Source organism: Panthera pardus, unplaced genomic scaffold (genome assembly GCF_024362965.1).
Source record: "Panthera pardus isolate Hobbes unplaced genomic scaffold, ASM2436296v1 HiC_scaffold_21, whole genome shotgun sequence".
In the NCBI taxonomy this organism is placed as follows: Eukaryota; Metazoa; Chordata; class Mammalia; order Carnivora; family Felidae; genus Panthera; species Panthera pardus.
Window position 1 is genome coordinate 18,431,299 of NW_026526777.1, and position 16,049 is coordinate 18,447,347.

At 34.5% G+C, this 16,049-nt stretch overlaps 1 long non-coding RNA gene across 1 annotated transcript in view; it reads left to right on the plus strand.

Moving 5' to 3' along the window:
- LOC109276694 (uncharacterized) overlaps positions 1 to 16,049 on the plus strand; it is a 54,314-nt gene that overhangs the window by 21,545 nt on the left and 16,720 nt on the right. Inside the window, exon 2 of the long non-coding RNA XR_002084797.2 lies at positions 15,002 to 15,086. This is a non-coding gene — a long non-coding RNA (uncharacterized LOC109276694). The remainder of the gene's footprint in view (positions 1 to 15,001; positions 15,087 to 16,049) is intronic.

Consider the following 16,049-nt stretch of genomic DNA (forward strand, 5'->3'; position numbering starts at 1 on the left):
TGTGATCAGTGGAGATACGGTGTATAGAGGGTGTGAGGATCACTACACTTCCTATAATTTCAAGGAGCAGAGAAAATACACAAATAAAGAATTGTCAAGAGGGGCTCCTGGATGGTTCAGCTGGTTAAGCGTCCGACTTTTCATTTTGGCTCGTCATGATTTCACAGTTCTTGAGATCAAGCCCAGCGTCAGGCTCTGTGCTGTCAGCCTTGGGATTCTCTTTCTCCTTCTCTCTGTCTGCCCCTCCCCACCTCAAAATAAATAATTAAAACATCTTTTAAAAAAAAGAATTATCAAAAAATACATGTGCTCTCTTGTATCAGTCTTGTAAGTCTTGTAAGTCAGAATCCCAGACTTTCTATAATATTTATTTTAAGCCAAGAAGATTTGAGATTTAATAGATGCAGGAAAATAAAGCCTTCTTGGAGCTTTTTCTGTCTCTCTAACATGTGAGGAGTGGGTTTGGGACTTTATATTTCATAGGAGAAATTAAAAGATGAGAAGGGGTTGCCAAGGTAAGGAATGGACAGCAGATCTTGGAAATAGTATTGCCTTTATCCTGTACCTGATGGGTAACTGCTGCTTATTTGCAATATAGAAAATGTAGGGCTTGCATCATGTTAGAAAGGAAATGGTTAACGGGAAAACCTGAACTTCTCTGGGGTGGGGGTATAAAGGGACACAGATAGAGATCTTTAACAGTTTAAGCCTTTGAATACTGTGTTTCTGCCTAATGAGGGATGCTTTTCCAAAAAAAAAAAAAAAATGAGGCAGAATATAATTCTCCCTATTATCGCAAATTGACAGCATTATAGGCAAAAGGCAGAAAGTTCTCAAATTAGAGAAAGAACAAAATGTAAACCCAGGTCAGTCATTCCCAGGTTAAAAAGCAGAAGCAATATTCAAAGACCATATTGGAAGAAACAACTCTCATTAACAACAAAGTGGTCCCACTATATTTAAAGTCAACTTTAAACAACTGCCCACAGATTATGAATACTTTGCAAATAGTACTAAAACCCTGACAAAAATCACAACTACATCATAACACAAATTACTCCATCTTTCTCTCTACCCTCCCTCACTCTCGCTACATTGTAACTCCCAGAGCAGAAATTATATTATTATTTACTTCTCTTCTTCTGTGAAACGTTTAAAGTTTTAGTAATTTTTTGTTGAATAATTTACCAACTGAAATACAGAAAAGGAAAGGAAAACAATGGTATAGAAAATTAAATTAAAACTTGGAAGTAGAGGATTCCAAGACTATGCCAGAAAGGAAACTCATTCTGTGTTAAAATTAGCTAAAGAGTTTCTCTAGCTCTTTGTAAAGAGAAACTAGAGATGGATATTTGAACCCAACTGGAAATTCTTTATATATATATAAAATCTCATTAAGTGGATACTAAAATACAGCTAGTTTTCATTCCAGTTTGTTCATTCTGTTATGCTCATTATTTTCTCTCTTTATCTCCAAGTCCCGAGACACAGACCTCCCAGCATTTTTTACATAGCTCTCTAGGCTGATATTATGCATGCTATTATAATCAAACACTGATGCCAAATGGTAGATTCCACTAGAAAAGAAATACCACCTGCTGAATGGGGTTCTAATAAGACTAATTTCTCTCCGTACATGTTACAAGTTGTTGCTGCAATAGCATTTAAAAATTAATAAAAATAATCACAGATGAAGTATTTAAAATGTTTAGTCTGTCGATTCAATTCCATATTATTTCAAATATCAAAAGAGTTCTTTACTTAAAGTTTTAATTGCTTGTGTCTATTTTAAATTCAGACTGATTTATACAACAGTTGTATTCATTTCTAGTGTTCCTTGGGACATGGGGATAAAATTATGCCTTCAATTCAATGATAAAATCAAATTCTCATCTGTATCAGTTCAGTTGAGTAGTAACATCCTCATTTAGACCTTCATAACTTTTTAAAATATAATCTCAGAGAAAACATAAAAATTTGCCACAATATGTCAATGAACTCCTATGGAATCTTTATGCAGTTTGACCAAGTATTTCTATTTAGCTCTATTTGTTTATTTATTACCCATTCTCTCTGTTTGTATAAGTACCCACATGCACATAAGTATAAATATATTTAGCATATAAATATATTGATTTCTCTGAATCAGTTGAAAGTTGTAAAATTATGTTTCTTAGATCTAAACATTTCATTATATGCTTCCGAAAGGAAAGAGTATACTCTACTACAATTTTCAAAATCAGAATATTTAATATAGATCCAACACTATTATCAAGTCCACAGTTCCTATTCAGATTCCATCATTTGTTCCAATAATGGCCTTTATTACTATTTTTCCTGGTTTGGGATCCAGTCCAGTATCATAAATTATATTCCATGTCTTGTGTATTTTGATCCAGATCATTACTTAAACTTTCATTGTCCCCTTGGACTTTGGCATTTAAAAATATTTTTTAATGTTTATTTATTTTTGAAAGAGAGACAGAGTGTGAACAGGGGAGGGGCAAAAAGAGAGGGAGACACAGAATCCCAAGCAGGCTCCAGGCTCTGAGCTGTCAGCACAGAGCCTGACACCGAGCTCGAACTCAAGAACTGTGAGATCTTTACCTGAGCTGAAGTCCGATGCTCAACCAACTGAGCCACACAGGTGCCCCTTCTTTTATTTTTAAAATTTTACTTATATGCTATTTCTCTCTATGTCTCAAAAAATCATTAAAATAAAAGAAAATGTTGAACAGAAATTTTGTATTTTTTAATTTATAGTACATAAAAAGTAAGGTCATGAACAATTAAGATAACCAAAGGTAAGTTTTCTTTCTGTTAGATATAAGTAAGATATAATTTTAATAATCCCAAATTCTGCTGAAAGTAATGTTTTGAAAATATAAGTTAATTTCTTCAATATAAAAGGGCTCAACTCTAATAATTATACACTCTCTTTGTATTAAGCATGTGCTATTTTAGATAAGACTGTTAGGCTTTCTAGGCACAACTTAGATTTGGTTCTCCAGGTAAGCAAACCTAGAGGAAGGATCTTCAGTTTCCTTTACACGTTTTTCAATTAACACTTACCCTTTGGATCAGCTTACTTCTCCCCAAGGCAACGCCACTGGCGGCTAAATGATGAACTTGTTTTCCCAGACTCCCTCAAAGGCACTGAACTATTTTAATTGTTGATCCATATGGAGAGATGATTGATGTGAAAAAGAAGCCAGAGCTGCTCACTATCACACTTTATAAATTTCCCTTCCATTTATCATTCACTATACAAAAGCCCTCAAGATTAGTTTTGTTTAAAGATTATTTGCATTTAAATTGTGAGGATATAGTAGAGTACTTGTATTTATGACTGAGGTTAAAAGCTAAAGTCATCAGTGGTTTAATCTTTTTTAAAACTGTATTCCCTAGAGCGACCCAAAGCATTGAACATGTTACAATATTGAGAGGAAATTTCTTCAACTGAGGGGATACTGGGGAGTCAACAACATAAAAGAGAAAAAAGTATCTTTATTTTCTGCTAGGTTGGAGCCAAAAATATATTCCAGTAGAATAATAGTCCTTGATGTGAGCTACTCTTTACAAACAAAAATGCAGCTTTTTATTTTTCTGAAATTACAATTGTATAAACCAATTTTTTCTCAAGTATCATGCAGAGTTAATTGACTTCCCGTAACCTAAATTATGTTGTTACCTTACAGTTCAATTTAAAATTGTTAAGCAGAGAAATTTGGAAATGCTAGAATGAAAACATTAGACATAAAATAGACTGTAATGTAACATTATAGCAATTCTAAGTAGATTGTACGCACTGAGGGTTATAGCTGTGAGTGTAAAATGCAATTATCTATACTCTTCCATTCATTTCAAAGAGTTCATGGGGTCATTCATATCAAATAAACAATCACACTTTACAGTTTTTACCAGTTAAGATACCTTATTGGAATAAATCTTGAAAGCATTTCCCTTAAAAGTTTTAAGCTAACTATTAACTAGCCTGTACAGAGTTCTTCAAAAATGACCATTTCTATGTTAATAGTTTGTTTTTTTTTTTTAACCTGGTAAGTGAAGAAATCTTGTTTTATATTTTTAAACTATTTAACAAACAAAACTGTTTGGTTAAGGCCTAAATTGGCCTGAAGGATAAGACTGTGTATAACTAAAGTGGATCTGCTGGAGGAGAAGGATGATATTTCCTTTGCCCGGTTCACACTGACTTTTTCATCTTTATGTGAAACTTCTGTATCTAACATCTAATAATTTTCTGTTAGAATCATGTATTTGGTGTGTCATGTTTGATAGATTCTACAGAATAATTATGTATTATACTACATTATGTATACTAATTATTAAGGGTGTGCCTGAAAGTTCTATTCTCCTTTATACCTTAAGGGAGAAGACCTATGGAAAGGATCCAAGTGAGTCAAGCAAACTATTGTCTCAGCATCTGTGTATTTGTTAAATATAATCAAAATATTAACAAAATTAACCATTCCTCCACATCACTTTATGTTCATGAACATATATTTATTAAAACTCTTATCAAGTACTCATAGACTGAAGATATATATACATAATCAAAACAAAATGACAAATGATGATATATAAAATTCTCAAACAGATATTTGTAGTTTGTACATCATATATACTCTTATCTTCCCTGAGAATGAGGTATAAAGCAAATTAAGTAATATACATGCAATACATTTTATAAAATACAAAAGGAGGTCAAAATGACACATACAAGTTAATGTTATTCTTCATTGGATTCAGCAAAGCATTCGTCACCTCCTTGATGATCCTAGATGTAAGCAAAGAAGTTTAAAGGACTAAGGTACACTTAGACCTTTGGACAACCCCTTTCCTTAATTCAAATATATGCATTGTGTATTTAATCCTCTAATATTAATCAAAGAAAACTTATTTTGGAAAAAAAGAAAGCTTCTAAATACTGGGTAAATTAACCCTTTGTGACTATGTCTTCTCTACTTTCATAGTGTTGGGCCAGAATATGTTATTGAAACAAAATTATAATTGTTACCAGAGCTTGATCTTAAAAGCCAAATATTGTAAGAGGAGTGAAATGTTGAATTTCAATATCACAGCAGATGGTGGGGGGTCTGTTAGTATTGTTCTCTACTGCTGCTTCAAGTCAAAAGTAGAAACTCTCATCCTTTTCTCTGTGTTATCCTGGCTTTGGTGAATTTTTCCAGTGGTGGTATTTTCCTTGTTCTTGGTATAACAAGTTATTTCTTTTGCACCCTAGACATTTTGAATATCGTGTTATCAGGCCCTGTATTTCATTTAAATCTTCTGTTTTATCAAGCCTCCTATAACACCATGCCTGTAGGGGGAGAGGCAATGTCTCATTACTACATGTTGGGGTAGAAGTTGAGGTTCCTTACTTTGCTCCTTGACATCCCAGCGGATGCCAGGCAGGGTGAAATTCAGGTTCTCCATTAGACCTCTGCTGACATTATTATTAGAATTTTTATGAGAAACAATAAGGATCTAAATTTGGGGAGTGGCTTTGGGAATGATAATCAAGGGGTGGCTGTAAAAATACTGGGATTCCAGGAACCCTGGAGAGGACAACGGAAGAGGACTCAAAGATGCCATCCAGATTTATGTTTTGTGAGTCAGAGATTAGTGATATTATATCAAAGAACACAGTTTTTGTCATATTTACAACTTAGCAATACTATTATATACAATAATACTTATCTTTAATAATGTATAACTACCTACTGTTAAAGCACACGGAGGTTTTTATTTATTCAAATTATTCGTATGTTTTTCATTTGGTCTGACAAACACAGGTACACCTGCATTGATCTTTTGGATTGCATGTTCTATACATGTTCCAAAATGGTCTTACTAACCTGGAAAAATGATTTACCTAAAACAGCTTGGAATATATCACATTCAGTTACAAATACCTTCAGTAACTCATTATCTTATATATATATGGATTATACATTTTGATATTTAATACAACACATAAAAATAATACAATATAGGATGTGACTAATTTTATTTATTTATTTTTGTCTACAAAAACAATAGCCTTTATGGCTAATAGCCTTTATGGAATCTTTATATAGTCAGTCATATTACATCATTATTGGTCAGAACATTTTCTCAGATCAAGATTTTTAATTGGGTTGTATTTATGTCTGAAATCTTTAGTCTGTTATCTATTTTTTTTTTAAGTTTACTTTTATTTATTCTGAGGGGGAGATAAAGAGCAAGCAGGGTAGGGGCAGAGAGAGAGGGAGGTAGAATCCTAAGCAGGCTCTGTAATGCCATCACAGAGCCCGGTGTAGGCTCAAACTCACGAACTGCGAGATCATGACCTGAACAGAAGTCAAGAGTAGGATGCTTAACTGACTGAGCCATCCAGGTGCCCCCATATCTATTCTTTTTGATATTCTACTTGTTGAAACTGATTTGGGAGAGTAAATAATTCAATTTCTCACAAGCCCCATTCATCAAAATAAATTTCAGATTTAATAATTAATTAAAATTAATTATTGTGTTTAATTAAAATATAGTAAAAAGTATCCTGAGGCATAAAATATAAATGTAGAGAGGTAAATTTGAATATACAAAATCTAAAATATAAGATACATCTATAAAATAATAAGCACAGTAAAAGGACAAAAATAAAACATGTAAAGTTTTGCTTCAAATATAGCAACAAGAGCTAACATTTAAAAAAACAATTGCCAATAAATAAAAAATAACCTAATTAAAATTGGGAAGGAAATATAAATAGAGAATTTCTAAGAATTTAACTTAGAGCTAATACACTTATTGAAAAAAAAATCTTTCAAAGTGTGTTGAATTCCTTTATTTGGAATTGTCTTTAGATCCATCGAAACAATTTTATAAATATCATAATGGTAGTATACAGTTATCCTTTGGTACTGGGCTTGGTTTTCTGAAACCACACAAGATAGGCCTGGAAATAAGTGGATAAAGGAAGCCGTTAAGGAATTAAGGAATTAAAGGTTATTGAGAAATAGAGAAGAATATCATCTATTTTCAGGAACGATGTGTAGTCGGTGAGATATTCATATGCTGTTAAGTTAGTAGAGAGGGAAAACCTTTGTCAAGTACATTTAGCTCATCCTGAATTGCTTCCTGGCCTTTTGGCTAAGATCAAGTGTAACTCATCCTGTGGATGGAGTGCAGGAGAAGTAATTATCCAAAAGCAGCAAAATTTGAGCTGAATCTGGAACAATTAGTTTGAAGTAGTTGACTAGACAAAAGTTGAAGTAAGGTTCTTGGCAGAAGAAGTAACATGGAAAAACATGGAAGGCTTCAAAGTTGATGCACTTTCGAAGGAACTGTACGTAACTAATTCTGGCTGAAAAGGTAGTAAAACCTTGTGAGTATAATTTGTGAAGTATCATTTGTTCTGAAAACATGCCGGTAGTCCAAAGCACTTGTATATAAAAGCAAATTTCAAGAACCATTGGCTCAGTTGTGGTCATGTGACATTCAGTGTCATGTTGCAAGATATTGCTCGTTTATCAAGTTAAAATTTAGAAATGCTTGCTCAGGGGCACCTGGGTGGCTCAGTCGGTTAAGCATCCAACTTCGGCTCAGGTTGTGATCTCACGGTCCGTGAGTTCAAGCCCTGCATCAGGCTCTGTGCTGAGAGCTCAGAGCCTGGAGCCTGTTTCAGATTCTGTGTCTCCCTCTCTCTGCCCCTTCCGAGCTCGTGCCCTGTCTCTCTTTGTCTCTCAAAAATGAATAAATGTTAAAAAAATTAAAAAAAAAAAAAAAGAAATGTTTGCTCATCTTCTGGAACACTTACTCAAACAAATCCATGGCTTTGGAAACATTTTTGGAAGGAAAGCATATATGTTGTTAAAGTTAATCCATTAGGAAGCTGATACAGTAAGCTGAGAGAGAAACATTTAACATTTTTCCCACCTCAAAAATTTGTGTCACATACATACTATTTTGTATTTTCTTTTGTTTTTTTTTTTTCAATGTTTATTTATTTTTGAGAGACAAAGTGTGAACAGGGGAGGGTCAGAGAGAGGGGGACACGGAATCTGAAGTGGGTTCTAGGCTCTGAGTTGTCAGCCCAGAGACCTACATGGGTCTCAGAGTCTTGAACTGTGAGATCATGACCTGAGCCAAAGTCGGACGCTTAACCAACTGAGCCACCCGGGCGCTCCTGTATTTTCTTTTAATCACATTTAACCGTGTATTTGATTGACAGTTTCTGAAATAGTCAAGGGTAAAGGAAAAATACAAACTATCCCAACTTCACATTTTTTTCCCTCAGAAATACCCAAGTAAAATTATCTTGACGTCCTTCTGGATATTTTTCTTTTTAGATTTCCAGCTGTAGCTGATTCTAGGCTTCACTTTTTTCCTCCTAAGTTTACTTAACCAGAATCACAACTCCGTTGGTTCCTAAAACACTGAGGCAGATACTGAAATATTATAAAATACTGAAAAATATAGTTATATATATTTTAAAATGTGGTTGTCAGAAATGGACTTTCAGAAGAAAACTGGAAGAGACACTCATCACCATTTGCGTTGCTTGGATTCTCACCAGATGCAGAACTCTGATACAGATGGACAAGGTGGGCAGGGCAATGAAGTCCTCTACCTTTCTCAGGCTCTGGCACCTGGTTGGGACAATCAATACACAAATCATGTACAATATTTTCTGAAGCAATCTTACCCAACTTAGGCTTATAACCTTGACCTGTGTATTCAACTTTCTTTTCAATTTTCTGAAAATGTTTTCTTTGGGTGATAATTTAGGATCATCCATTTTAGTAGATATCATTCATTTAGTATACTAAGTGGAAGGGAATAGATTCAATTTTTTCTCAATATTTGTCTAATATTAGAATAATTCCCCTTTGTATTGGATTTGTTGTCTTAAAGACTTTTTTAATCATAAAATTTTGATGCAACTAATGGTGTGTAAATTAGAAAACAGAATGTTACAAAAATTTCTTTCTTAACTCATTCTTAAGACTGCCTAAATTATGAAGTATTCATAATTCTTATGCCCCAATCAAAAGTAAGTGCTCTGCCTCAATTTACCCTCACCCCTCCAGCAGCTCTTATCTGGAATATTGTATTTACCATTTCTTGAATTTATTTATGATTTTATCACTAACCCCCTATGTTATAAAGTTTTGCTTGTTTTTAAACTTTACCTGCTCAGATTCACATATCTAAGATTAAAAATGTTAGATATTGGAAGGAGTGTCTGGGTGGATCACTAGATTAAGCATCAGGCTCTTGATTTCAGCCCAGGTCAAGATCTCACAGTTGATGAGTTCAAGCCCTGCATTGGGCTCTGTGCTGACAGTGCAGAGCCTGCTTGGGATTCTGTATCCCTCTCTCTCTCTCTGGTATACACTGGTAGGTGATTTATTTTCTATGTTGAATGTTAATATATGAAATATACCACTGTTTAGTTTACATTCTCCATGAGCATTTGGGGTACTTTTATTTTTTTATATCATAAATTATATTACCATAAATGTTTGTTAAAATATCTGCTAACATACATGTCTACATAGTATAGAACCATTTATAGAAATTTCAAGCCAAATAACATTAGATATCTTTACTATACAAAGCCAACCTAATTTCTTTTTTTAAACTTATTTTTATTTATTTTGAGAGAGAGAGAGAGAGAGAGAGAGCGCAGGGAGGAAGGAGCAGGACAGAGAGAGAGGGATACAGAATCCCAAGCAGGCTCTACTCTGTCAGCACAGAGCCCAATGCAGGGCTTGAACTCATGAACTGTGAGATCTTGACCTGGGCTGAAATCAAGAGTCTGATGCTTAATCTAGTGATCCACCCAGATGCCCCTTCCAACGTAATTTCTAAAATATTTTGCCAGTATATACTCTGACTTTGTAGTTTTCAATTTATGCTTTTGAATCTGATGTGTGCAAAATGTATCACTTATTGGTGTGGGTACATTTCCCTGATTAACTGCTTCTGTATTAGATACTATTTTTAAAACCCAGTTTAATATTCTTCATTAACCATGTAACTAAACCTTGGTTATCCTGTTCATCATCATTGAACTTTTCTAGCGGGTGAAAGCAAACTGTAGGTAACTTACCTGGGTAATTCACAGCCTGGTTGTTTGTCCCTTACCTTACACTTGCTCCTGGTTTCAGTTAATAATGGCTTTTCTTTCTGTTTGTGGGTCAGGGAGGCTTAAAGCATCATTTCCCTTTATCTTCCCCGCTGAATAGTTTCCTGCCATGCTTTACCCCTGTGTCTGTAATACAAAAAACATCCGTCCTACCTAAATTACCATTCAAGTGTAATACCTTTTTTATTTAACCCTGAGTGCATGACTGCTCCCTTTAATCCTACTCAATCTACCCTGAACAGGGAAATATCTAAAGGAGAATTTATGGTCCCAAGCTTCAAATGCTATTTCTCAGTGTACTTGGAAATGGTTTCAAAATTGATGTTCACTGAAGTTTTAGATCAAAAATTGAGCATAGATAAAACCAAGGTCATGACTAGTCAGCTCACAATTATTTTTGTAAAAGCTTACCTAGGGAGAGTAACCCTGCTGTGCTTTGTATCTCAAATGTTGAATTAGCATGATAAATCGAATTAAAGTATTATGGAATATGGACCCATGATCTGGCCAAAAAAGTATTCAGGCATGACCTCACAAATTAAGCCACTAAAGCGATATGACAGACAGGTCAGACAGGTTTAAAGAATGTCTAGAACTCAGATAGTAACTGGGTTCAGGTGAACATGTACAGAGCAAAGGGACGAGTACAGCAATAATTTTTGTATTTTAAAATCAAAAGTCAAAACTGTTTTCATGGGTTCTCTAGAAAGTTCTCAGCAATTATGCTCCCTGATACTAGAATATTTTCCTCTGTCTAGACAGTTGATAAGCATTCAGTACTCATTTCCCTCCCAAGTCCACACTTTCCAATGCTTGCAAGGCAGATGTGGTAATGTACTCATTTACATACCTTCTGTGGTTGGAAAGGTGGTGCTAAGCTCTAACCCCTTGTCTAATATGTAAAGAACCAACAAATGATCCCTAGACCTTACCTTTTTTTCTATATGGTATATTTCTTGTGTTTTAATGAACTTATATTAATGCCTACATAAACATATATACAAAGCTCAAATTTATCTTAAAATTTTAATGACAATCGTATGTCCCAAGATGTCAAATAAATATAATTTGTGGTTATAGAAAAGGGAAATGAGGACACTAGTATCAATTACTTTCTAATGTTTGAATTATTTCATATTCTAACATCCTCATTGCAGAGAAAAAAAAAACATTTATTTTTTAATAGCACATTGTATCAGTTTTCTTTATTCTTCACCATATTTTTTTTGCTCAGAGACTGACAGCTTCCTAAGATGTGTGTTCCTTGACTCATTGTGAAAACTTATCAAGCACGTATTTGTCTGACCTGTGAACTGTAAAAAATCATTTCTGACTTTTTTAACCCAGGTTTGAGATATGGATCAAGCAGGGACAAGATATAGGCAAGCCCATAAATATAGCAGTGCAAAGTGCGAAGAGCCGAATGAAACTGAGAAAATGATCAAATCAAAGCCAGTTCTCATTGTGTTCTATATCAAATGTACTCACATTAAATTGAGGGAAAATATGAATGTCAAATACTAACAAGGCAAGCCTAAGTTTGATGTTATTGAAGTGAGCTAATTACCATTACAGAATGTGCTTACCATGTTCTGGAGGTTGAAAAAATAATGTAATTTTGTAGTTTTTGCTATAAACCCACACTTTCCCCACTCCGTAGAAGTAAATGAAACATTGAAAAGGCTGGATTCTAGCCCTCACATTAAGTCAGGCTATAAATGAGATGACAAGCCTAGAGTCACTTTAAAAAGTATAAAAATGACTGTGAAATATTTACAGGTTTTAGGTGGTTTCATAAATTGCAAAATAAATGTATTAACCAATATAGCAAAGCTTGGATGAGTTAACTATGGCTTTTCCTAAAAGTGAACCCAATCAAGGCCTGGTCGTCTCCAGCTTGTGTATAAACAAAGACCACCCCCCCCACCCCCATTGGCTGTGGGACACCTTCCAGACTCTGCAACATTTCTACCAGTATCCTTGATGGGGTGACCCTCAGGCTCATCACCCACCACCTTGCAACTGCTTTAGACTTTCCCTCATAACCTTTGAGCTATTCACTCAAAGATGCTAGAAGACGTTGGAAGATCTTGGTGCATTTGGCAAATAAGTCTAGTCATAACTAGAGTGTGTATGTCCCTTTTATGCTCAGCTCACACACTACCTTTCTGATGAAACTTTCCTGACCATGCAGATAGCACTTATTTTTTCCTCATGTGAGCCTTTACTTCTCTTTGTACGTATTATTACATTAAATATATGACATTTTAGCTTTGATTTGCTACTGTGTCTGCATCTTTTCATTAGGCAAAAAACACTTAAGGGCAGAGTACATTTCAGAAGATTTTCCTATTCCCATTCCCCATGGTAGCCTAGCCACAATCATATTTTATGGACTGGACTATCTGTCATCATGAATAGTACTCTCTTTTCTTTCATAAAATAGTATTATGGCTAATCTTAAATATAGTAAACAATAGAGAAAGTTACTATGCAAATAAAACTTACTGGCAAATAAATAAAAATGTCCTATTGGAATTAAATAAAAATTTAGAGTGCCTGATACCTCCAAAAATATCGCTAAAAAATATGTTATTTTCACATCTACTTTGACGTCAAGGAGCTTAAAATCTAGCCAATTAGATACTTATGAGATTCTCTATAAACCAAAACAGAATAATCCATCATGTATGAGCTCTTTGAAAGTTAACAATGATGAGAATATTATCAATTTAGAGACTTCAGATTAAAATTATTATCCTGAGTGACATTCAAGATGAGATTTAAAAACCAAACTGATTTGGGTGCATAGAGTACATTTCATGATTGCTGGGATATACTGAGAATATAGCTTGTATCAATGCCTATAAGATTTCAAAAGTCAAAGTAGCATTTTGTACGTAAGTTATTAAATAATGTCAAGCTAGTGAAATTTTAGGACTAGAAGAATCGGATCATCAGGAATACACATTTTGGAAAAATTAAAATAAGTTGCTGCATACAGAGGATGGTGAAAACATGAGTAAAATGACAAAGGGCGAGGTAAGGACAAATAAACAATGACAACAATACTGAGCTATGACTTGAAACAAAGTAGTGGCAGTGCATTGGGAGATGAAAACGATAAGAGAGCTAACATGGATGGATGTAGACTTAAATGATTTATCAGCCAACTCATTCATAGAGAGCAAGGGAGGAATTAAAGATGAATCTAAAAAATTGAGCCTGGATAACTGGAAGGATTGTGGGCAAAAAACAGGCTAAGAAATTAGTGAGAAAGATGTTTTTGAAAGAGAATGATGAGGACATAGTAAGCAGTTACATAATGATTATAGCATCACACATACTACAGTATAAATCACAATAGTAGTACTTTCTCTTTGCATTACTTAATCTTTTCTGCAATACTGAAAAACAAAACGATGTTACTCATTTGTAGCTCAAAGATCTATGTAACTCATTCAAAATTACACTGCCATTAGGCAGGCAGCATTCAAATCCACCAAACTTTAAACTTTCGAAAGGACTCCCCGACTCCTCCCCGAAATGATCTGCCATTTAGTTTACATGTTTAACTGGTGGCGTATGGACAGTAGTGTGGGCAGCTGTCATTTAGAATAGGCCAATAATTAAAATATTAATTCTTCTAAAACCGTAAACTTATTTTTATGTAGATAATAAACAAATCCATTAGTATAGCATTTTCAGTAAGAGGAGCAAGTGAAACAAACAAAATAGGTATTTTTCTCTGTTCTCTTATACTTTACTTGATGGGTAGCATAGAGCCACTTTCATGAAAAATAAAAGCATTAAAACTAAAAAAATTTAGTCATCCCAGCCACTACTATCTTTTGTGTATAGAATAGCAATGAATCTAACAGACTTTTTGCAGTAAATTTACTGAGTTGATGATTATCCTGTAACTGAAAAGGATGCTCAAGTGATTACTTTTGTTAAAGTTTATCCCTGCCTTGATATTGTTTGATGTAAGTCAAGTAAGTAATAAGTAAAAATAGAAAATTGGTCTGCACTTATTTATTGTTTATTTTCTATTTAAAAATGCAATTCAATGATGAAATACTGGGTATATTCGAGAAGAAATAAAATTTTCTTTTGGAAAAAAAATCATTGTGTCATAGAGAGTTCCTAAAAGTAATTCTTTTCATGGGAAAAAAAACATGTTTCTAGATTTAAAACCTAAATAATTATTCTTTCACTTAAGACATTGCTTCTAATAAATGGTTATTTCACCTATGTTTTTAAGTGACTTACTAAAAACAAATTTACAGGGTAAAAGAAACTTAACTGAATGACAATAAAGAGTTAATTTCCAATTACCATAGTTTCTTATTGGTTTTTCCTGATGATATTTATATTAAACCTATATATATATATATATATATATATATATATATATATGCCATTGATTTATACTATATGAAGTTAGTATAAATGTTTTAAAATAAATATTTGCTAGTTTAGAACACTTGGTTTTGTATTGTTAAGTTATAGATACAAAATGATATTTATTATATCAAACATGTATTTATGGCCTCTTGGCCTGTTATTATGTGCAATGGGACTACTTTGACACAATTTATTGTTAGAAATTTTTCAACTTCACTTGTGTCAGGACCTGCTGAATTCTGCGGTCTGTAAATACCTCTTTACACTCCTTTATTTAGCAATCAACATTAAGCACATATTTCTTGAGTTCTTATTCTAAGCCAAACACTATCTGAGAGAGAGAGATACAGCAGTAAATAAAACAGTAAAAATCACTGCCTTTACCATGCTTGATATCACTTGCCCTAGAATAATGCCTGTGTTAATTTACACCCTCAGGAGCTTCATGGGTGAAATCTGAAACTGGCTGCGATACACAGAAGGCAAAGAGAGACTGAAGAAAGAGACAGAGCACTCCAAATCGGTAAGTGGCTTGATAAGCAAGTGAACTTACAGGCAAAGGCTTGTCTTGGGCAGGCACAAGGTGTTGTCTGCACCCACCCAGCAGAATCTCAAAGTTTATATAGAGGCCTTAACTGAGTTTAGTCACCTCCATAGGAGGCCTTAACCATACAAAGTCTAGACTGTCTCAGCACCAGATCGTTCTCTCAAGGCTGTATCCTTGGGGCAGCTTCTGGGAATGAAGTCAAGTAGAACACACATTCTAAGGACAGGGGAGCGTGTGAGGAGCTGCCTGGGTCCAGCTTATTTGTCAAACCAGAGGTCTTATCTTCTGGTTGACTTCCTCCATAACTGGCATCAGCCAGAGAAACAAGGAATTCTAACTTGGGCCCTCTCTCTGACCTTTAGTATTAATTCACCCCTTAATTCTTGTCTGAGACCAAACTTGTACATACCTACATTAGCTGAGCTTTTGCCTTAAACCTGAGAGCAAATCGCTTACAGGTGGCCAATTTCTCATAACTAGCTCACACTAATGGCTTCGGCTTCTGAATCCTGGTTGGGACAAAATACCTAGCAATTCAGATCCTCCAGTACTAATGTTCTTTTCCATCATCTTCTTAGGAATAGGAATCCCATCCGTAATCACACAGTGGAGAACAGGCTTAAACCCCTTACAGACAGACCCTGCTAACATGTGTTTACTTGCCTTGATAGAGGCAGATTTCTCCTGCTACTGAAATCATCTCTGGCAACCCTCCACTATAGGAACACCCATTCCTTCATGATGTGACCGCTTTGTACTTTTGCCAAGACCAATGATTGCTTGCTAGCCTTCATGTCTTACCACCCCTGGCCATGCTTCAACTTAATAGTCAATATAGTTCCAGAGTACTATCTTTTTCATTCAACCCCTCATAGAATGAACTAAGTTATCTGTGCCTGTGTCAAAATCTATAACAGCTTAGAATGAATGGTGGAAGAT